Source organism: Peromyscus maniculatus, chromosome 6, assembly GCF_049852395.1.
Source record: "Peromyscus maniculatus bairdii isolate BWxNUB_F1_BW_parent chromosome 6, HU_Pman_BW_mat_3.1, whole genome shotgun sequence".
NCBI classification, from domain to species: domain Eukaryota; kingdom Metazoa; phylum Chordata; class Mammalia; order Rodentia; family Cricetidae; genus Peromyscus; species Peromyscus maniculatus.
This window is the reverse complement of record NC_134857.1, coordinates 30,818,088-30,841,116: the sequence shown is the minus strand read 5'-3', so window position 1 is coordinate 30,841,116 and position 23,029 is coordinate 30,818,088. Positions and strand designations below refer to the sequence as shown.

General features: G+C 36.3%; 1 long non-coding RNA gene across 3 annotated transcripts in view; it reads left to right on the top strand.

Annotated features, from left to right (window-relative positions):
- Window positions 1-22,489, top strand: part of LOC121830427 (uncharacterized) — a 60,225-nt gene extending 37,736 nt beyond the window's left edge. For 2 of the 3 annotated variants that reach the window (XR_013052047.1, XR_013052048.1), the window contains 3 exons: window positions 16,533-16,595; window positions 20,287-20,512; window positions 21,067-22,489. This is a non-coding gene — a long non-coding RNA (uncharacterized LOC121830427). The remainder of the gene's footprint in view (window positions 1-16,532; window positions 16,596-20,286; window positions 20,513-21,066) is intronic. The other variant, XR_013052049.1, reaches the window with a different exon arrangement.
- The last annotated feature ends 540 nt before the right edge of the window (window positions 22,490-23,029 follow it).

Here is a 23,029-nt window from a genome sequence, read left to right as displayed (position 1 = left end):
TCCTGGTTATTGTGACTAGAGCAACAGCAAACTTTGATGTGCCAGCATCTCTTTAGGAGGAAATTAACTCTTTGAAATAAAGTCCTAGGAATGATACAGTTGAATTGTGTGGCAGATTATTTCTGTGTGTAGCTTAGCTTTTAGAGGAAGCTTCACACTAATTTCCATGGTGGCTGTACCAGTTTTGTGTTCCTCCTGCCCTTTCTTTATGGCAATATCTCTGTTCTTTGCTTTCTTCTCCCACATAAGCTATTCTGACTGGGATGAGATTTTTTTTTCCATTTCCTTGATGACTAGATTAAGAAAAACTAGTTCTCAGCCATTTGTATTTCATGTTTTGAGAACTTTGTTTAGTTGCATATGCCATCATTGAAATTATCTTACTTCTTTTCTTGATATTTATATTTTCAATTCTTTGTATATCCTAGTATCCTAGATACTAACCCTCCGTTAGATGTATAGCTGATTTTTTTTTTCTGTTCTTTGGGCTAAAACTCCACTATAGCAATGTTGTCCTATGCTGAACAGAAGCATTTTAAGTTCATGAAGTCTTATGTATTAGCTGTTGGACTTCCTGCCTGAATCATGGGTGGTGTGTGGTTCAGAAAGTACTCTTCTGTGCCAGTGAGTTCAAACATATCCCTCACTTTTGCTCTATCACACTGAGAGTATCAGGCCTTTGTTGAGTGCTTGATTCATTTGTGGTTGAATTGTGAAGCTAAGAGATATGGAGGAATTTAATTTTTCAACATGGAGCTGCTGTCTTTTTTTCCAATGTGTATTGTTTGCCTCTTTTAAATCAAGTGACTCTAGAAGTGTGAATTCTGTATATGGGTCTTCAGTTTTATTTAATTGACCAATGAGTTTATCTTCATGCTAGTACCATGCTGTTTTAACTGCTATAGATACGTACTCATTTGAAATATGGGATAGTGCCACTTTCAGTCATTTTGTTTTTCAAGATGGTTTTGGCTGTCCTGGGTGTTTTGTATTTCAACATGAAATTTAAGATTTTTTAAAAAGTTTCTGTGAAGAACTGAATTTGAAATGTTATGGAGATTGTGTTAAATCTGTAGATTGCTTTTGGTAAAATATCATTTTTATAATATTAATCCTCCTAAGCCATGAGCATGGAGGGTTTTTGTGGTGATATTTTATTTGTGCTTTCATAAATAAAGCTTGCCTGAAGATGGGGGAAAAGGCCAGCCATTTTAAGTAAACAAAGATCCCAGGTAGTGGTAGCACACGCCCTTAATCCTATCACTTAGAAGGCAGGATCTCTGTGTGTTCAAGGCCACACTAGGGAACAGAGACAAGCATAATGACATGCACCTTTAATTCCAGTACCAACCATAGAGACCTGGAGGTCTGTACAGACAGACAATGACAGAGCTCAGTAGGAAGAGGAAGTGGGGTAGCTGGGCTACAAGCCAGTGATAGGGCAGAAAAGCAAGGCATATAAGCCTTGGTAGACAGGAAGTTGCTCTCCTTGGAAGCTGTGGAATTGGTGAGGTGAGGTTAGCTGGTGGCTTTCTGTATTTCCCTCATCTCTCTCAAAACTTTAACCCAAATTTCTGGCTCTGTGTTTTTTGTTTAAAAAGATCATTTAGAAATTCATCTACAGTTTTTACATCTTGTACTAAGTTATTCAGATATTTTCCTCAATGTATTGAAGTCTTCAGTGTACAAGACTTGATTTTCATATCCTTAGTTAGATTTATACTAAGATATTTTATTTTATTTTTTAGGTTATTGCATAGAGTATTCTTTCATTCATTTCTTTCTTGCTACATTTTGTCATTTGTGTATAGGAAGGCTACTGTTTTTGTCTGTTAATTTTATATCATCATATTTTCTGCATATGTTTATCAGCCCTAAGAGTTTTTGGTAGAGTATTTAGAGTTTTTATATATAGAATCTCACCATCTGCAAATGAATATACTTTGAATTATTCCTATCCAATTTGTATCTCCTTTATCTCCTTAAGTTGATTTACTTGCAAAGACTAAAAGTATGATGTTGAACAGTTGTGGGCAGAATGGGCATTCTTGTCTTGCTCCTGATTGCAATCAAATGTTCTGAGTATATAGGCACCCCCTCTTTCTTAATTAAGGTTTCTCATCAAGATTTTGCAAAATTAATTTTCTCATTTAACAAATATTTACTGACTGTTTAAGATTCTCCTAAATATTGGATACCCATCAGCAAAAATAATAAATTATACCACAAATCCTGCACACTGTTTATATTCTGTTGTGGAATACTCTTTGTACAGTATACAATACACTGTGAAGATGCATCTTTGCAAAGGCACCTTCTGATTGGTTTAATAGAAAGCTGACTGGCTAATAGCTTTCTGGCAGAAAGAGGTTAGATGGGACTTCCAGGCAGAGACAGGGGGAGCAGAGATGAATCAAGGTGGGGGAGAGATGCCAGAGGACACATTGGGGAAACAGGAGGTACAAGATGGAAGAGAAATAAAAAGCTGTGAGGAAAAATACAGATTTATATAAATGGGTTAATTTAAGCTATAAGAGCGAGTAGGACATGTCTAAGCTATAGGTCGACCATTCATGAAGAATAAGTCTCTGTGTCTTTTTTGTTGTTGTTCTCTCTCTCTCTCTCTCTCTCTCTCTCTCTCTCTCTCTCTCTCTTTCTCTCTCTGTGTGTGTGTGTTTGTGTGTGTGTGTGTGTGTGTGAGAGAGAGAGAGAGAGAGAGAGAGAGAAAGAGAGAGAGAGAGAGAGAGAGAGAGAGAGAGAGAGAGAGAGAGAGAGAGAGAGAGAGAGAGCTGGTAGCCCAAAGAAAAATCCATCTAGAGTATTCTAAAAGTGAGAGAAGTAAAAATTACTAAAGAAATATATATTTTAAACATATCTTTTTATTCCACTTGTTTTGATTATTTATGTGTGTTGGAAGTAGGAGAATATACACCATAGCATATATAGAGATGCCATAGGACAGCTTGTTAGACTAAGCATTCTCCTATCACTATACATGTGCCAAGAATTCAAATCAGGCCATTAGGCTAAGGTCTTTAAGATCCACTGAGCCATCTTGTGGAGAACTAGAATATGCTTGATGTACTATAAAAATGTATTCTAAGAAAAGAAGGTTAAAGGAGGGTTTTTTGTTTGTTTGTTTGTTTGTTTTGTTTTGTTTTTTGTTTTTTTGTTTTTTGTTTTTTGTTTTTGAAAGGGAAGGTTATGTTTAAACAAAAATTGTCAGGGGAGAGCCCTTTATGGGGTTATGTATGTGTACACACAGGAACTGAGTATCAGAAAGGTCCAGAGATTTGAGCTACTTGGTAATGCATTTGAACCATGATTTCTATGATCAGTGACATCATATGTAGATGTAGGTTGCATTGCTGTTAAGCCCACAAATTGCAGGGAGAAAGCCAAACATAGACCTGGAGAGGAGAATGCTAGGCAGAGGACAGAAAAGTAAAGTATTTTAGACAAGCAACTTAGATGCTTATTTCCACCACACAGAAGAGTAGGTATAAGGTACATTCACAAAAGAAATATCAATTGACCTGGGAACACAATTCATTGACCACCATCTACTTAATATTCTTCTTTTTACATCTGAGGAAAAAAAGTCCAATGGATTAATCTGATTTACCTGGTGGATACATGAGTGTACTACACAATGGAGTTTTCTAAAGAATGATTTATTAAAATAGGCTTGTTAAAATAGCCTAAGAGCACATTGCTTGCAAATAAGAGTAGTTTGGTCCTCTTCCTACATACTTATGCTGTGAAACAGCCTATTAAAATGTGTCTGCAGTCTGTGCAGGGACGGCCATCCTCAGAAGAAATTCAAACACATTTGCGTAGTGATTGAAAAATAAATAGAGCTGAGGTTTCTTTTGAGTTGCTGCCTGGTTTTTTCTTCCCATCTGGGACTTTTAGCTCAATCAAAACAAAAAGGATGTTTTGGACAGAGAATTAAAGGAACCTTCTGAGCTGTCTTAGATATACTGTCTGATTTTAACCCTTTTCAACTTTCAAGTTTTAATCTTCTTCTACCACCTCAAAATTTGTCAAGGAGAATTGTAATTCTGCCTCTTTTTTTTTTAATCTTGCTTTTCTGAAAGTGTGCCTTAAATGTCAACAACCTTAACTAAGCTACCAATTTTCAGGCAACAGAAACAGCAGGTTTTCTTTTGCCTACACTTTGGGGTATTAGAGTCTTAAGTGTATTGTGAGTAACTCATTTCAGTGACCAATTACTGGTTCAGAGACACAGGGAAGACTAAGTAAGAAAGCATCCTCCTTCTCATGTTATGAAGTGCAAGTGCTCCGTGTGAGCCAAACTCCATGAAGCGTTGAAGCAAACAACCACAGCAGGCTCCTATCCACTTGGTTATTCTGCATTAATTTCTAAATGCTTGGTTGGGCTTGCTGATGAGTGGCCTGTTCTCTCAGGTATTCTGGAACATTACTTTCCAGGCTAGGAGTGAATGATTTGTTCGTTTTCTCTTTGCATGATTTAGCAGTTAGTATGTTATGAAGAGACGAGGAGGGCGGGATGGGGGGGCGGCTTTTGAATAGATTTGCCCTATTTAGTAATACTTCTGTGAATAGATCGTTTCTTGAAAAAGATTTTTATTTAGGATCTCTTTAATAAGATATTTTCAGTGAATATATAGCCCCTCCAGTCAAAAAAATATTTCTCAAAGAAAAAAAAATTACCAATCATTAGCTCCAATACCTCTGGTGCATTTTGGAAGACCATTTCCTAAGTAGAGATAAGAGTTCATATGCATGTTTGCTGCCTTATAGCTGGATGAAATTCCTGGTAGCTAAAGGGACATCTTTTCAGTTCTCTCTGTGTTCTTATGGAACATGCCAATGAATGTGTGCTCAGCACTTCTGCCTGACAGGCCAGAATATAATGGAAGAATCAATTTATTTTAATATCTCCAAAATAATTATCACACTTATTCAGAAATAAATTCATGATTCACAAAGCACAGTTTCTACCAACAAATCACTGTGTATTTAGTCATGGATATATACAACATATTTTCTTATGAAATCATAAATTTATAAATCATAAATTAAAAATGTTCATCTATGATATTGGTATCACTGACCAAATCATATAGCATATACCTATAAACACTTCAAGTATTTTAAAATGTTATTTACTCTTTAAAGAATTTCTGAAGTATATAATCTTGTATAACTACCCAATTTATAGTAGTTACATTGTCTTCAAATACAGAAGTATGTCTTTTCAATATCAAATAGGGACTTAAATCTTTACATGTATCTCAATATACCAATAGTGATAAAACATATTATGCATTTCATATTTAGAGGAGATAGTTTTGTTTCAGATTCAGAATACAAAATGAAAGACGTTTAGTTTAACACATGTTTAAGTAAAGTGAGTGGTTTGCATGCATTTCTCCTCTATCTGAACATTCCTTGAAAATGCAGTTTTCCTCATGTCAATATCAAAATATCCTATCTGTATAAAATTTCAAACCCTTTCTGTCACAGAAAACTAACAAATTCATGCTTTGTCGCCAAGATTCAAACATAGAATAAAGTTACATATTATGATTACAAAACTGGTCAGCTGTGCTAGGTAGTTTTATGTCAACTTGACAGAAAATGAAATCAGCTGAGAGGTGGGAGCCTCAATTAAGAAAATGCTTCCAGCCAGGTACTGGTGGTGCATGACTTTAATCTCAGCTGAACTTCAACCCAGCCTGGTCTACAGATGAGTTTAGGACAATCAGGGCTACACAGAGAAACCCTGCCTCTGAAAACAAACAAACAAAAGAACAGAATGAAAGGGAGAGGAGGGGGGAGCAGAAAAGAGAGGGGTCTAGTAGAATATTATTTTAACGTGTGTTACTTTTGATCATGTTGCATTTGTTTAACTCTGTGAAGCTGTGTCGCTGTGACTGTGTAAAACACTTGATGGTCTAATAAAGAACGGAATGGCCAACAGCAGGGCAGGAGAAAGGATAGGTGGGGCTGACAGGCAGAGAGAGTATATAGAAGAACAATTCTGGGAGAGAAGCAGAAGGAGCCAGAGAAAGAGGAGGACTTCAGGGGCCAGCTACCCTGCTACACAGCAAGCCATGGAGTAAGAGTGAGGTTTATGGAAATAAGAGAACGGGAAAAGCCCAGAGGCAAAAGGTAGATGGAATCATTTAAGTTAGAGAAAGCTGGCCAGAAAGTAAGTCATGCTAAGGCCGGGCACTCATAAGTAATAATAAGGTTCCCTGTATGATTTATTTGGGAGCTGAGTGGCGCTCACCCCCCCCCCAAAAAAAAAAGAGTCAAAAACAAACAACAACAGAAGGAAGGAGGGAGAGAAAGTCAGCGAGACAGAGAGAGATGGAAGGAAGAAAGGAAGGAAGGAAGGGAGGGAGGGAGGGAGGGAGGGAGGGAGGGAGGGAGGGAGGGAGGGAGGGAGGAAAGGAAGGAAGGAAAGAGATGAAAAGAAATGACTCCATAAGATCAGGTTATACACATGCCTGTAGGGCATTTTCTTAATGCGTGATTGATGGGGGAAGGCCTAGCCCATTGTGGGTGATGCTACCCTGGGTTTTTGGCCCTGGTGTCTATAAGAAAGCAGGCTGATGTCCGCTGGGGAACATGTATGGTACTGAACTAGGGCCTCTGAATGTGAGTGACAGCTATGTGACTAGATTAGTTTGGGAAGCCCCTAGCAGTGGGACCTGGACTTACCCTAGGCGAAATGGCTTTTAGGAACACATTCCCTAGAGTGAGATACTTTGCTCAGCTTTGATACAGTGGGGAGGAGCTTGATCCTGCCTCAGCTTAGTATGGCAAATTTCGTTGACTCCCCAAGTGCAGCTTTACCCTCTCTGAGGAGTAGATAGGGGCTGGGACTGGGTGAGGTGGGCGAGGGCAGGAGAAGGGGAGGGAAGGGAAAATGGGATTGGTATGTAAAATGGGAAAAAAAAAACTTTTTCAAAAATAAATTAATAATCAAGAAAAGAAGAAGAAGGAGGAGGAGGAGGAGGAGGAGGAGGAGGAGGAGGAGGAGGAGGAGGAGGAGGAGGAGGAAGCAGGCTGGGCAAGCCATACCGAGAGTAAAGCAAGTAAGCCACACTCCTCTGTGGCCCCTGCATCAGCTCCTGCCTCCAGGTTCCTGCACTGTTTGAGTTCCTGTCCTGACTTCCTTTGGTGATGGACAGTGATATCGATGTGTAAGCCAAATAAATCCTTTCCTCCCCAGTTTGCTCCAGTGATGATGTTTCTTCAGAAGAATAGAAACCCTAACTCAGATATTAGCAAGTTTATTTCAATTTTATAAAATAACAGAAGAATAAAAATAGGAATATTTAATATTTTGGTGACTACCTTAAAACTAAGAAATTTGTCCTAAAGAAAAATACCATTGCAATTTTTACATTACTACTCTCAACATAGATTCATTATTAAATCAAATGTCTGCACTTTTAAAACTTTTGAAATTTTACCTAATCTCTGCCAAATATTTCAACTTAATTTTTAAAAAATTAAATGTTTGAGCTTACCACCTTTAAATAGCCAACTGATACCAGAAATTAATTGTGATTTTAAAAATATTAGTAAATATTCATATTGTTTCAGATTATGCCTCAAATTTTCTCATAACAATGAGGTCGTGGATATTAGCAACAACAGCTTTAGTTGCTAGTAAAAGTAGAATCACCTGTGCTTTTTGCTCTCTGTCAAGGACACGGGTGAACAGGTATGGAGATGAAAAAAAGGATTCTCATAAACAAATTTATCATAGCACAGCTTCATAATTATAGATTTATTAAAATGAATTTAGTTTTTAATGGACAGTCAATATGCCAAAGAGTATTTCTAATTATCTTGTAAATTGTTTGCATCTGTGACTAATTCTGCTGCAATGCATCTTTGCCAATCAACTCGTCACTCCTGAACAAGGCTTATTTACATTTTTGCCACATTTTTCTTTTGCAATTATTTTTCATCTTCCCTATCTGTATAACAATTGCTTTCTTCTAAAAAGTAATACATAATTTTTATTACATTTTATAACATCAGAAGTTAGGAGGGATTCTAAGGTAATGGTCTTTGCAATAATGTATGTTTTCAGGTTAGCAGTTCCACAATAAATTTTGTATAGTGGGTGTTCAATTTCTGAGGCACCATAGAGAGACAGAAATCTAACCTTCAACAGATGTTACTTTATTTGCTCATACAGGGAGGGTGTAGCCTCTTTCTAGTGGGAATTTGAGTGGTCTGCTGGGGGAAACGTAACCATATATAGGGATGGTGTAAGGGGCTTGAGACTGAGGAAATTGTTGCAGCATATACCCCATGTTTCTCTTCTGTAGCCTCTCCTTCCTGAAATTGTTTGCCCATGGTGTGACAGGCTGCCTTGGGACACAGGTTATCTCTGCAAATATCCTTTTCTTGCCTGATCAACCAAGGTCATCTGTAAACATGTAAGAATCCAGTTTTGTCAATTAGACACTCTATCATTCTAAACCTTGAGGAAGAAAACAAGGGGGATCTGGGGACATGGTTCCTTTCTTCGCTGCTTCCTTCTGAGGAGGGTTGCTGTCACAAAGGAGTAGTTTGGAGTCTATTGAAGAGGAACTTTGGGGTCGCTTAACAGGAGGAGAGTTTGAACTTGATCGGCTGTGATGGATCATCAGATTGTCATCCTTCATTCCTGGAGATGATCTTGAAAAACAATCATTTGAAAGCTGTAAACACATGATTTAGTTACAGAGTTAAAAAATAAATTGCCCGGAAAGGTAGAGAGAAAGTGAAGGGAAGAAGTGCGAGAGATAGAATAAGTGAATAAGTAGGTGAGACAATGTGGGTGTAGAGTAAATTACAAATTCTTCAGGAGTCAGTTTAATGTGACATACATTTAGCAAAATATTAATAGTAGTATGTAATCCCTTGGGGCTGGTGATCTGCCTACCACAGGTTCTTGGTCTGATAACGGTACAATGAATAGGCTTTTTCTTGTCAAAAGGGAATAATATCCAGTTTAAAAGTAGGTGGTTATTATCATGATGTCTGTGCCACTATTTCATTTGTAGGCATGCCTTACCAGGCTGATCTACATTGTATTGCAGTATTTGCAGAAGGGTAAGACTGATGATTACTTTTCTCTTCTGGTAGCATGCATAGAACTTTGCTGTTTGAGATGCTGGAATTTGAAATTACAATGAAATTTCCTGAAATGGTTACAGAAAATAATTCCACCATTTTCTAATATGTGTTTATGAGAAGAGTTATTTTTAGTATTGATTATTTTCAGGTCAGAATATTGATCATCTCTGAAAGGCAGTGAAGATTAAGTTCTGCAGAAAAAATTCATTTAATAGAATAATAAATAAACATGCCTATTTCATTAGTATATAAAGTTAACCTTTAATAAATGGTCAGATTTACGTAAAAAAAGAAATGTTTTAAAATAAATCAAATTACTATTTGTTATCAGGAAAGTTATGCCTATTTAATATACCTGTTCTTGAAGAGTTGGGCAAACTTTCTCAGGGAAAAAAAAAAACTTTAAGAATCATCATGGGATAATGAAAGAGAGAAAAACGATGAAAATCCTGATTAAGTTGCTAATGTTTATTCCCAGGAAATGAGACAGTTACTTACAACTGAATAGCCAGAGGAGTTAGCTAAATCAGTCTGTTAAGAACAGCATATATTACAGAAACAGAGCCTGAGAACATTTCACAAGCAATGGCAAAGATGTCAGAGATGGTATTTAAAGCAGTAATTTGGTTTCTTGATATAAAATCATTCCTGGAACAAAAATAGCATGTCAACTATCTGTAGAAAGATGGTTCATACAATATGTGGAAGGATGCAAAAAAAAACCATAAAGCTGGTTTAATATTGGATTAATGATGCTTCAGCAAAAGACCAGTGTTCAGCAATACAAATGTCTGTAAATCCTTAGAAATGAATGTCCTTTTTGGCTTATCATAGGACTTAATAAATGTTAACCTTAAAAATGAATAATATTGCTTATCTTGTGAATTATCCTAATGATCACATGAAAGATAGTATTTCCAGTACTTATAATCATTAAGAAAAATTATATAGAGAATATTCAAATTAGGAGGAAGGCATATGATCCTCTGATTAGGTATAGAATGCATTGGGACATTACACAATATTTTGAGTGAAATCTTTGTTATTCTGTAGTTCATTCTGTAAACCTATCTTTAATTCCAGCATTTTCTTCTACACGTCGTTCCGTGCAATGGTCACCATCTGGCAGGTATCCCATTTCTAGAATCATGTAGCTTTGGGGCCTTTCTCAGTCAGACTTCTGGAACAAAGTGAGAGATCATTTGGCCAGTGGGCAAATAAATGTCAAAAAGGAGAGGTAATTATAGTTGAGATTTGAAAAACTCTGATGGCAAGTAGTATTCTTCAATGATACTAGAGGAAATGACTTGTTATCATCTGCATGTCCAGTTTGATATAACTGCAACATTGTATGGAATCTTCCTCTGTTTTGTCTCACTCTACTTAGTAATTACTTCCTGAGGACACACTCCACATTTTTGGCTCTGCTGATGTTTTAGGAAAACCAAATATAAATCAGAGATAATGAGAGCCATTCTGATAACTAGCTAAATTTTGTGATATGAAAATGTACATTTTTCAAATGCATTTGTTTATGGTTTGCATATCACATTCATAAAAAAATGAGTACATTAGAATTAGGGTGTTTTTCTTAAATGTGTTCCACTGAAATACATGAAATAAGAACAGAAAAAAAATGACAAATGAACTGAGAGACAAATCAGGGAAAGAACACCCTTCACAACAGCCACAAATGACAAAATATCTTAGAATAATTCTAATCAAACAAGGGAAAGTCTTTAATGACATAAACTTTAAGTCTTTGAAGAACAAATTGAAGAAGATATCAGAATATTGAAAGATCTCCCATGCTCATGGATCAGTAGGATCACCATAGTAAAAATGGCCACCCTACCAAAAGCAATCTATAGATTCAATGCAATCCCCATCAAAAGTCCAAAACAATACTTTGCAGACCTTGAAAAGACAATATCCAATTTCATATGGAAAAACAAAAACTCAGGATAGTTAAAACAATTCCAAACAATAAAAGACCTGCCAGAGGCATCACCATCCCAGATTTCAAGCTGCCAAAGAGAATTATAGCAATAAAAACCATACAATATTGGCATAAAACAGACAGTTTGAGCAATGGAATAAAATAAAAGGCATAGATATAAATGCACACACCTATGGATACCTGAGTTTTTATAAAGAAGCCAGAAATACAGACTGGAAAAATAAAGCATAAAATCTTCAACATCTTCTGTTCTAACCGGATGTCTCCATATAGAAAAATGCAAATAGATCTGTATCTATCACCCTGTACAAAACTCAAGTTTAAGTGGATCAAAGGTCTCAACATAAAACCATGTACACTGCACCCAAAAGAAGAGAAAGTTTGGAGGAGCCTTGAACACATTAACACAGGAGAGACTCTCTGAACAAGACACTAATATTGCAGGTGCTAAGAAAGACAATTAATAAATGGGACCTCATGAAATTGAAAAACTTCTGTAAGGCAAAGGATACCATCAACTGGATAAAGCAACAACCTCTAGAATGAGAATTTTTTTTTTTTTTTACCAACACCACATCTGATAGAGGTCTAATCCAAAATACATAAAGTACCCAAGAAACTAGATATCAAGAAATCAAATAATCCAATTAAAATGGGGTACAGATCTAAACAGAGAATTCTCAACAGAGGAATCCCAAATGGCCAAAAATCACTTAAAGAAATTTGATTCCCACCATCCACATCAGTCAGCTTACAATTTGTAACTCAAGATCTAGAAGATCCAACACTATCTTCTGACTTTCATAGGTGCCTGTATATGTGTTCATGCATGCACGTGCATACACACAACATGATTAAAATTAAGTCTTTAAAGATCAAATACATTAGTTTAAGCAAAAATAAAATTCTATATGTATTGTTTTCCATTTGCAAGTGAAGAAGCTTACCTGTTCAAGGTCATTCGACCAATAAATATGGATCTGAACCAGAATCCACACCTCTTGGAAGGATTTTGCTATTTCTGTGTTGTTATATGAGAAATAAACCTTCAAATACTAAGCTAAAAAAATAGATGTCCGACATCTTTAATCATCAGGAAAATGCAAATCAAAACTGCTTTGAGATTCCATCTTGTACCTTTCAGAATGACTAAGTTCATAAACTCAAGTGACAACTCATGCTGGGAAGAATGTGCAGCAAGGGGATCCCTTACACATTGCTGGTGTGAGTACACAGTTGTACCGCTGTGGGAGGCCTACTCATTTCTCTGTGGGAGGTCTCCCACTTTTATCCCAGGGTGCTCTTGAGGAGGGAGGAGGGAGAAATATTTATATAGAAAGACAGAGGGGATAGAAACAGATAGAAACACAGGATAGCCTCAGGAGGGCCTGGATCAATATCCACTAGACCCTCCTGTATCTTTTAAAGGGCCTTTTATAGGAATGCCAAGTGGTGGAGCAAAAGACCTTGCCCTAGCACAGCCTAATGCGAACCCTTCCAATCATCTGGTAACCACACATGTGGTCAAGTAATCCTCTAATACAATCCTGCTAGGTAAAGCAAGCTCATATCTCACTAGGCAACCTTTGTGGGACTCCACATACAGCTACTTTGGAAATCAATATTGCAGTTCCTCAGAAAACTGTGGATCAATCTATCGCAAGACCCAGCTATACCACTCTTGGGCATATACCCAAAGATGCTCTATTCTACATCAAAGATACTTGCTCAACTATGTTCATAAAAGCTTTCTTCATAAAAGCCAGAAATTGAAAATAACCTATATGTTTGTAAATCAAAGAATGGATAATTAAAATGTGGTGAGTATTTACGCAATAGAGTATTATTTAGTTGTTAAAAAATGATATTATAAAAGCTGCAGACAAATGGATAGAACTAAAAAAGATCATCCTGAGGTAACCCAGACCTCAAAGTGGACATTAGCTGTTAAGTAGATTATAATTATTCTACAGTCCACAGACCCAAAAAGGCCAAGTAACAAGAAGGGATATAGGGGGACACATGTGCTTCCTGGGAAGAGAAAATTGAATAGATTTTGAAGGTAGACAGGAGGCATATGGGAATGGGAAGATGATGGATCAAGTGAAGCAGGAGGGATAGAGGAAGAGAGTACAGGGAGATATGTCTAGAATTGGAGGGCATTTGTGGGGAAGGCAATCTGGAAACTCAGTGCAGTAGAAATTCCCAGGATGCTACAAAGACAACCCCAGCAAAGACCCCTAGTAGTGGGGGATGTGGAGCCTGAACTGAACCAGGCAACTCCCAAAGGTAGGACTGGGTTACCAAGCCAACCATAAAACCTTTGACCTATCATCTATCCTGCCTGCAAGTTGTGCTAGTGCAATGGAGGTGCATAACTTGTATGAGTAGGCAAACAATGACTGGTCTAATGTGAGGCCCATGCCGTGAGAGGGAGCCCATGTCTGACACTGCTTTGGTGACCAAGAACCAGTGGCTGGATAACTCAGAGGACTTAGGGGAAAATAATCAGTGATTCCTAATGATATTCTGCTATACTCAGAGATTGGTCCCTAGCCCCATCGTCATCAGAGAGGCTTCTTCAGGCAGCTTGTGGGAACTGATGCAGAGAGCCACAGCTAAACATTAGGAGAACAGAGAGTCCAAATTAGAGAGCTAGCCGTATACCACCAAAGAAGGGAAGAATTGTAGGGGCCAGAAGGGTCAAGGACACCTGCAGATAAAGGACAAAACTAAGCAAGGCTCATAAGGGCCAAAATAGACTAAAGCAACAATTAATGGAGCCTGCATGGGTCTATACTGGATTTTCTGTGTATGTGTTGTGATTGTTAGCTTGATGTTTTGAGGGATTTTTAACAGTGGGAGTGGGTGTGTTTCTGATTCTTTTGCCAACTCTTGGGACCCTTTCTCATACTGGTTTGCCTTGCCCAGTCTTGTTATGCCCTGTTCTGTTGATATCCCTGGGAGATCTGCTCTTTTCTGAAAGGAAATGGAGCAGGAGTGGATCTGAGGGAGTGGAAGGGTAGAGGGAGGCTAGGAAGACTGGAGAGAGGGGAAACTGTGGTCAGGGTATATTTAGGAGAGAAAAATAAATTATAAAAAACGAATGGAAAATATCAAGGTAACCATTATATTGGCTTTTCTTCCTTCTCTTACATTAGCCCTTAATTTGCCAAGTGTTTCATCAAACTAAAATTGTTATAGGCCTTTATCTAAAACTTCTACAACTCTAAAGCACAAAAGTGATGGTGTATATATGGGCAGCAGTTATACCTAGGTTGGAAGATGTCCTTTTCAGCAACAAAGATTGCAAGTAGTCAAAGAAAACATAAAATTTCACAGTTTTGATTCTGTATATCTTTCAATGATAACTGTCAGTGATTGGTCACTTTCTTCTACTGACCTCAGACAAAGACAGAAATAAATACTTTAAATATTCATAAATTCCTAAATCTATTTTGTATTACAAAATAGAAACATTGATACTCCAGCCACATTCTGCTCACACTAATTTTGTAAAAAGTTTAGTGAAATTACCAGAACATTGGTCCATGTCTTCTGTGTGGTAATTGTATGAGTTACTTTCTTTATTAAAGTGACGAATTATTGGACAAAACACCTTAGGGAGGAAAAGATGCTGGCTTATTATTTGAGGATACCAAGACAAGGAAGGTATGCTGGCAGAAGAATGAAGTGACTTGTCATGTTGAGTACACAGTTAGGAAGCATGGAGAGGAGCAAATGTTGCTGATAACTTCTCTTTCTCCTCTTTTATTCAGTCCAGGACCCAACAGTGATTGAGAGACCCAATGTACAAAAATGGGCTTCCTCCCACAGATGACCATTTTTCTGGAGTTTCTTTTCAGATGACCATGATGGTGAGACTCCTCCCTCAGATGCTCTTCCCCAAATTAGACAAGCATTACTCGGAACTTCTCTGTTATCTGAGTAACTTACCAGACAGACTTGTCTCTTTCAGCAGAGCCTGAACTTGCATTGATTGCTGCAAGGGAAACCTTTGTCCTTTCCTTTTATCTACAAACTGAGTGTCTCTCAAACCAATTTTATCTCCGCATCTTTTTGGAGGACCGGAGCCTTTGTGTTTGTTCTATTCCTGTGTCTATTTGCTGTATTTTATCACTCACTGAGGCAAACCAAGTAAATTGAAGCAAAAACAAAATTATATGCAACACCAAGTAAAAATACGTGAATAGTAGTGGCTTAATTTATCAGACTAATTTTTAATAAATTTATAAATTGTTAATTCTATTGGGAAACAATTTTATATAAATCTTGGATTACTATAGCATTAATATGCAATGCAGTTTTATCTCTTTTGGATAGTAATCACTTGAGGAAAAATATATATTTTCTTCAAGTGTGGTAGATGGAAAATTTAATTAAATTGCCAGTAACTAAAGATAATCTCTCTGATGTAAACATTGGGTCTGTTTTTGAATATTCATTTGAAAGGTCTTTTAATTTTCATAAGTTCATATTGTAATAACTGTAAAAAAAACTAACAGTATATGTACTAATCCACTTTTGTAAAAGCAATGATTTAAGTAATACACATGGCACATCCCAGTAATTCAAGGACTTTGAAAGTAAGTCAGTCAGATCAAAAGTCAAAGACACCTTCTGTTATAAAAGAAATTTGGAACTATGAGATTCTTTCTAGAAAGATAAATAAACAAAACTTACAATATTAAATTTGGAAAACTATTAATACGACTTCTATTCCCTTTGTGCAATGTTTCCTATTATACCTCTGTGCTGAGTAAATATTTTAAATGTAAATTATTTTTAAAAATTGACTTATGTACAAGAATCATAGATTTTTATAGGGCTTTTAATACATTCCTTAATTTAGGTTAACCCTTTCAGCTATGTTTTCAAAATATTTATAAACAGTCATTGATTTAAATAAACATATCATTCTTTAAGTTTCTTCAAACATTAAAAACCCATATCCCTACTTTAGATGGACGCAGATTTGAAGTTAAAGTTATGGCTCTATCAGAAACTACAAAATTGAGTGACTGGATTTAGCACCTCATCTAGGAATTTTTTCCATTACCCTTCAGCACTTTAACTGTCTGTATGTTCAGCTCATGTTTGGTATGATGATTGTTTATGCTAATATAGTAATGTAATGGAGTTTTCAGCGAGGCAGGAAACAGCAAAATGAGCCTGGAGAGGACTCTGCAGCTGTGTGGATTGACTGTATATGGTCCTTGGGGGATGCGATTATCAGACAACTGAACCGTCATTAGGATAATTAGTGTACTAGGCAACTGCATTAGTGGAATTATTGTCATTGCTCACAGCTTGTCAGCACAACGTTTTTTGATTTGGTGAGGCTTGTTTTTACAAATGCAGCTAACTGTGGTTGAAATGAAGAGAAGTAAACATTTCTACTGTCTTGATGCAGTCTCCTAAAGAACCGATACGTGACAGATGAACAATGTCAAGCATGGTGGGACATTTTCTGCAAGTAAGTGGTTAAATTGAAACTGTTCTAGAGATAAATTTAGAGAATTTGAATAAAATCTATTATTATGAGCAAATTAATTATTTGAATCATTTTCCCTACTGAGTGAATTCTTACTGGGAGATACAAAGGTCTCCTTAATTTCTTTTCCAAGGTATTTGACCTGCCAGTATTCCTATAGTGATAACTCAGAAAGGGTTCTAATTTTCCAGATTTCCATTTATAAAACAGTTGTATTTTCAAAAATATAACATAAAATACCACGTGCTGGTAATGCTCAGCAAGGCCGTTTTGTTTGCTTTGTAAGTGGAGTAACTGATTGAGGTTAGGTGAACTTTGATGATTCTAATAACAGACTGCCAATGGCACTGTAGCTATCCTACCCTGGCAAAACTCACCAGGTCTATCCTGGGAGAAAACAGCCTTGATCTCTCTGACATTCATTATCGCTTTCAGCAAAATAAACCTTGAAGAAAAACATTCTCCTGTTTTTTTTTTTTCTTTCTTCTTCTTCTTTCTTGGAATTACCTGGTCCATTTCACACACTATGCAGGAATACAGACTTTTCCACTCCTAGTCAAACCTCATCACTTCTGTTTAAAGAAATGTTTGTTCTCTCTGAAACTATTTGATATGTTTGTGAGTATTTAGTTATTTTCTGTCAGACTTTATGTCTCACCATATTGTTTTGACTTTTCTTTTTTCTTTTCATTTTACTCCTGCTGAGCTTCCCCTAACATCAGTGAGTCACAGCAAATCTGAGTGTACAAGAGCCAGAGAATTAGTACAGCTTTCACAGAAGAATATGATGCTGAACATTACTCATCCACTTGGAAAGATTTAGAATGACTCAGGAATTCACCTTTTGTATATCTGTGAGGCTATGCCCAGCGGTTTTTCCACAGCAAGGGACCACACTGTGGACATGTGCAGCATCATCTCATGCGCTAAGCTCTCAGAGTCAATAAAGGAGGAAGCAACTGAACACAAGGCCTGCCTCTGCTTACTGAATGCTGATCAATGTGACCAGCTGCCTCACGTTTCTGCAGTCATGACTTCCCATCATGATGCGCTGTACTATCGAGCTGTGAGCCAGAATAAACAACATGTTCCTTAAGTCAATTTTACACAGCATTTTTCTCTAACAAGAAGAAAAGAAAAATATAAAAGTTAAAAAATAAAAATACCCATTGGGTTCTCATATTTGGAATATCTTCTAATACATATAAGTTGCAAACTATTTAAATGTTAATATTTTCCTACTCCCTAATGAAGGTCACAAAAAACTAATTAATAAAAGATTACAAGTATAGACTTTAAAATTTGGTCATCTCTAAGGGCTTGCAATATGAACTCTTCCATAATTTTAATAGAAGGACAACAGCAATGAAAGATTATAAGACTATACAAAACTATACAAACTATAACTCATAGTAGACAAATACTAGACCCCATGATAGCAAATCAGCAACAGGACTGAGCAAAAAGCACATTGCTGAATTCTACAGACTCTGGGATACATTGAAAGGGAGTATATTTTCAGCATTTTTAACATACCCCTAACTTTTCCATTCTTTCTCATCATGATCTCGTGCAGAGATGACCAGCCACACTAGTAGAAACCCATGAACTGTGGACTAATAGCTATGGAGCCCCCATAGGACTAGAATAGGCCCTCTGGTTACAGGAGACAGCTGTTTAGCTAAAACTGTTTGGGAGGCCCCCAGGCAGGAGTATCAGGATCCTCCCTGGTGCATTTTTGGGCTTTTTAGAGCCCAGTGCCTAGGGTATGACACCTTGCACAGCCTTAGTGCAGGGGGGAGGGGCTTGGATTGCCTCAGCTGAGTGTGCCAGGTTCTGCTGACTCCCCATGGGAGACTTTGAGTTGGCAAATGTGGGAATGGGGTGTGGGTTTTTTTGGGGGAGAAGGCTGGGAGGTAGGAAGAGGGAGGATCTGTGGTTGGTATGTAAAGTGAATAGAAAGTTTCTTAATAAAAAAAATTAAATGAAAAAAAATTCTTTCTCTCAAGAGCATTTATAATAGATGATGTATAGCATACCCTAAAAGACCTCACTAATCCCAAGGGAAAGCAAGTGGGACTCAATAAAGAAGTGGATGAAAACAATTAACTCATGTTTCAATAACATAATTGATGTTAGACTTGGAAAGCCAAAGCTTTTTTTATTGGTATAAATTAATTTACTTGAAGTATCAGTATTAAATGGTAAATAGTTTAAAAATTATACTAACCAAGTCTCTGCAGGCTACTAAATATTCTACTGAGAATAAGCTCTACATTTCACTCTTGAGCATTCAATTTGCTACCATTAAGAGTCTGCTTTATAAGAAAAATAGCTTTTTTTCTTTCTTTTTCTCTCATTCTTTGTCTTTCTCTCTCTTTCTTTCTTCATTATAGAAAATTAATCCTCTTGATAAACTGCTGCTGTGCTCAGGTACTTGGGCCTTATAATTTTTATTCCACATAACCTTTCCTTCATTATAACTGTAGTGGGTAATGGATGAAGTTGGATAGTTCTTTCACTTTAGTCCAAGCCCAATTGAATTCACACAGAAACCCACAGGGAGTGTAGAGGGCTCATTGAACTGCTATTTTATATATTGGGATTTAACATATATAATTTGAAATCTGAAAAACACTTGACTAACTATGTAATAAAATTAAGAAAGTATCCATATATTGTGAACTCAACTTACTAATCCATGTTATTTTATTGATATTTGCTACCAGTTGTATTTTTCTCCTTAAACTTGTTGTTTTTATTGTTCTTTTTTCTAAATAAGATAAAGTTCTTATTATCTAGTCTATGTTGACTTGGAATTCAGTTTGTTACTCAATTTGTAATATGTTAAGAAAGAATCTAATATGGGAACAGAATCAAAAGCACTTTATAATTCACTAAATGTTCATCATCTTGTCAGTCTATGAGTTAACTTTTTAACCTCCATGTCTCTATAACCAAACCATTTTCTCATCATTGAATTCTTTCTACATATAGAAGATGATGAGATAAATATATACCTGGATCTTGTATTCTTAATTGTAGAATATACATGCCATAGACCCTTACTTATAAAGTATGACCAAGCCATTATGAACACTTCACTTTAGTTGAAAATACTTCCTGAGAAGACCAATACATACCAGATAGCAAGATAAACATGCAATATCATACCTGTCTTAGAAGGGCTAGCATTTTCTTCTGATCTGGGTCTATCTCAATTTCTTGTTACACCTTTTAAAGCACCCCCACTCCAGATACACTTGGGTGATTCTTCTAGAAACACAGAATCTTATAGAACATAGTATATTACCAAGGGAAACTTCCCTCTTTTTACTGGAAAGGAAATGAAGGAATGTACTCATGAAAATTAATTCTACAGGTTCTGCAGTATACCATGTCTTCCAGAGTTTATCCACTTCCTAAATTGAAGGAATGAGTTTTAAGAGATACATTGTCATAGCAAATTAGAAGAAAAAGACTGTGAAACAGGTTTATCATTTAAAATGACAGGCAGAATGTATTTATCAAATTTGGCTCCTGTCTGGTATGGTGATTCTATGTTATATTCTAGGACACATGTCCATGAAATATGTAAAAGCAAGTATTCTCTTCCAGTGACTCACCAGGAACTTTTCTGACTTTCATCCTCATAACTGTCTGTATCATGCAGGACCTTGATCTCCATGAAGGGCGGATTCCAAGCAGAGCACAAAAAAGAATGCCACTGAAGTGTAATTTATGGATTTTACTGGAGTGCTTTGGATATCTGTGTCCACAAAACAGAGAGAACAATGCACTCTCAACATAAATTGGTCCTGACTAGCGGAGAGGATAGAGCTCAGAATACATGGTGGTGTCATGAAGGATTGTATGCTTATCCCTGCTGATCCATTTTTGTGAGTCCTGGCATCTTTCATATCCCCTTTTAACTGACATGGATATAGGCAGTGGCAACTCTCCCCAAATAAGTAAGGAATCATTATCAATAATTCATCCTTAGACACATAGGTGAATTTAAAAGACTAAGTAAATGACAGATAGATGACAAAAATATGGAACTAGGTAGATAAATAGATGGACAGACAGAAAATGAGATGAGAGAGGATTTCTATTTGAATCGTTTTTCTCTAAATCACAAGACTATAGTTTTTAGTGAGTATACAAATGCAACTCCAAAGTAAATTTTCAATTATTAACATGCATTGTATAACCATAAAAAGTCAAGAAAAAATTGCAAACTACCATGCCAAGTCTAATTGTTCTCATGGGATTTCCCAACACTATAGTTTCAAACTTCAAAAAATCAGTATCATATCACAATTAAATGTTTAAATTTATTTGTCTTCTTTGATTAACATTTTCTAGTTAATGGAAGCATTTTTAATTATTGTTTTTATTTTTGAGATTATAATATAATTGCATCATTCTCCGTCATCTTTTCTCTCTCCAGACTCTCCCACCTACAAAATAACTCTTCCTCCTTCACACAAGGCTCACAGAACATTTTGGATGAGGAGGCAGAAAGATTGTAAGAGCCAGAGGATCAATGAGTTTTCTTTGAGACTGTGTTTTCTAGCGACATCAGCAGCTAAACTCATAAAGTGTCACCACCATGACTGACTAAACATGAGGTGAACAAGGACACCAATAAGCGTGCCAAAGTGGATGCCTGCTGAGAGGAGACAACCAGACCTCAAACCTATAAAAAACAAGACAAAGACAACACGGAATGCTGACAGTGGGAGACATAGTCTTCCCTTGGAAGATCACAACTGGTTACTCAGTAACAATTGCTCAGTCCTGAAAACACACATATACATAGCCTAAACTGGTTTTAAAAGTAGGTGTGTACTCACGTGAAAGTCATACACATTGCCAGAAAACTGTTGTGAAAGAGCTTGTTTAATGAATAATTCTGCAAGAGTAGTACAACAATCTTAATGGTTAGAGCTGTATTTTAGTAGCTGATTGAGATGGTTATTAGGAGCTCACATTTCACAGCGTCATCACTGCTCCATGAAGGTGGTCTCTCCTCTGTTTTGTCGTAACCCTCCCGCAGTAAAATCATTTTAGGTCTGAGTGAGTAATCAAAAGCCAATCAAATTAATATCTCAAAACAAGGTATGTGCTATTCTCACTGTTCTCACCCAGCGTCTGTCTGGTTCTACTCAGTGTGCTTATAAAGACAACATAGGCATATAATGAATACACCAAAATGAGTCTATTCCAGATAGTCTTCAGTTTTATTTAGTAATTATGATTTGAGTATTCAAAATGAGTTTCCAATATTAAGTCAATTCTTAAATGGCCAAGAAAGCAGTGTCAATTTGTTTTTATACATCAGAAAAGTGAGCACACACAGGATAGTTTTAAAGCCCTGATGAGAAGATAGATTAGTAGTAAAGGTTCTTTCTACCAAGCCTGGAGACATGAGTTTGATAACAAATACCAACACAGTGGAGAGGAGAATGTTGACTTCTAATTGCTGTTTTCTGACCTCAGTATGTGTTATGTGGTATACACATGTACGTGTACACACACACACACACACACACACACACACACACAGAGAGAGAGAGAGAGAGAGAGAGAGAGAGAGAGAGAGAGAGAGAAAGAGAGAGAGAGAGACAGATTAAATAAATGTTTAAAAACAGAAAACAATATCCTCATTCTCAATGGTTTTCAATTTTCCCAAACTGTGACCCTTTAATACAACTCATTTTGTGATGACCCCAAAACATGAAATAATTTCATTGTTTTCTCTATATATAACTCTAATTCTGTTACTGCTATGAATCATAATGTAGTCCTAAATGGGGTCATATGGCTGAGAACCACTTCTCTCTCTCATTAAGGTTACCCAGTATTTTAAACATAGTAGCAATAAAACCTGAATTTATTCCTTGACTTTGATATGGGTAGTAGCATATATGAATTATTATTAACAACATTGAAAGTAAAATGTGCTTTTGTAATTTGTAAAAGTAGTAAAAGAGCTTGAAAGAATATTTTTTAAAAGTAGTTTAGATAATTTGATGCTAAAGTCCAACCCAATCATGAATATATTCAATAATTATAGGCTTTTAATCATAAATATTTTTAAATAAAATTGACAGTATAGTAATCATTTTATTCCATTAATTCTTATAAACAATAACAACAAATACTTTTGATATATTTCTTACTGTTCTCTAGTTAAATGTCATGTTATCCACAGAGTTGATATAAAGTAAGTTTTGAGGGTTTAGGCTGAGAAGATAACCCTTTTTTCCCTTATGATCCAGAGTACTGACCTAAAGATATGACTTTTAAAGTCAAAATCCTGTGCTATGATATACAAGTGGCAGTAATGTGACCACAATACATTATTATATGATAAAATATTGCAATGTATAAAATAGTGCATTATTTGG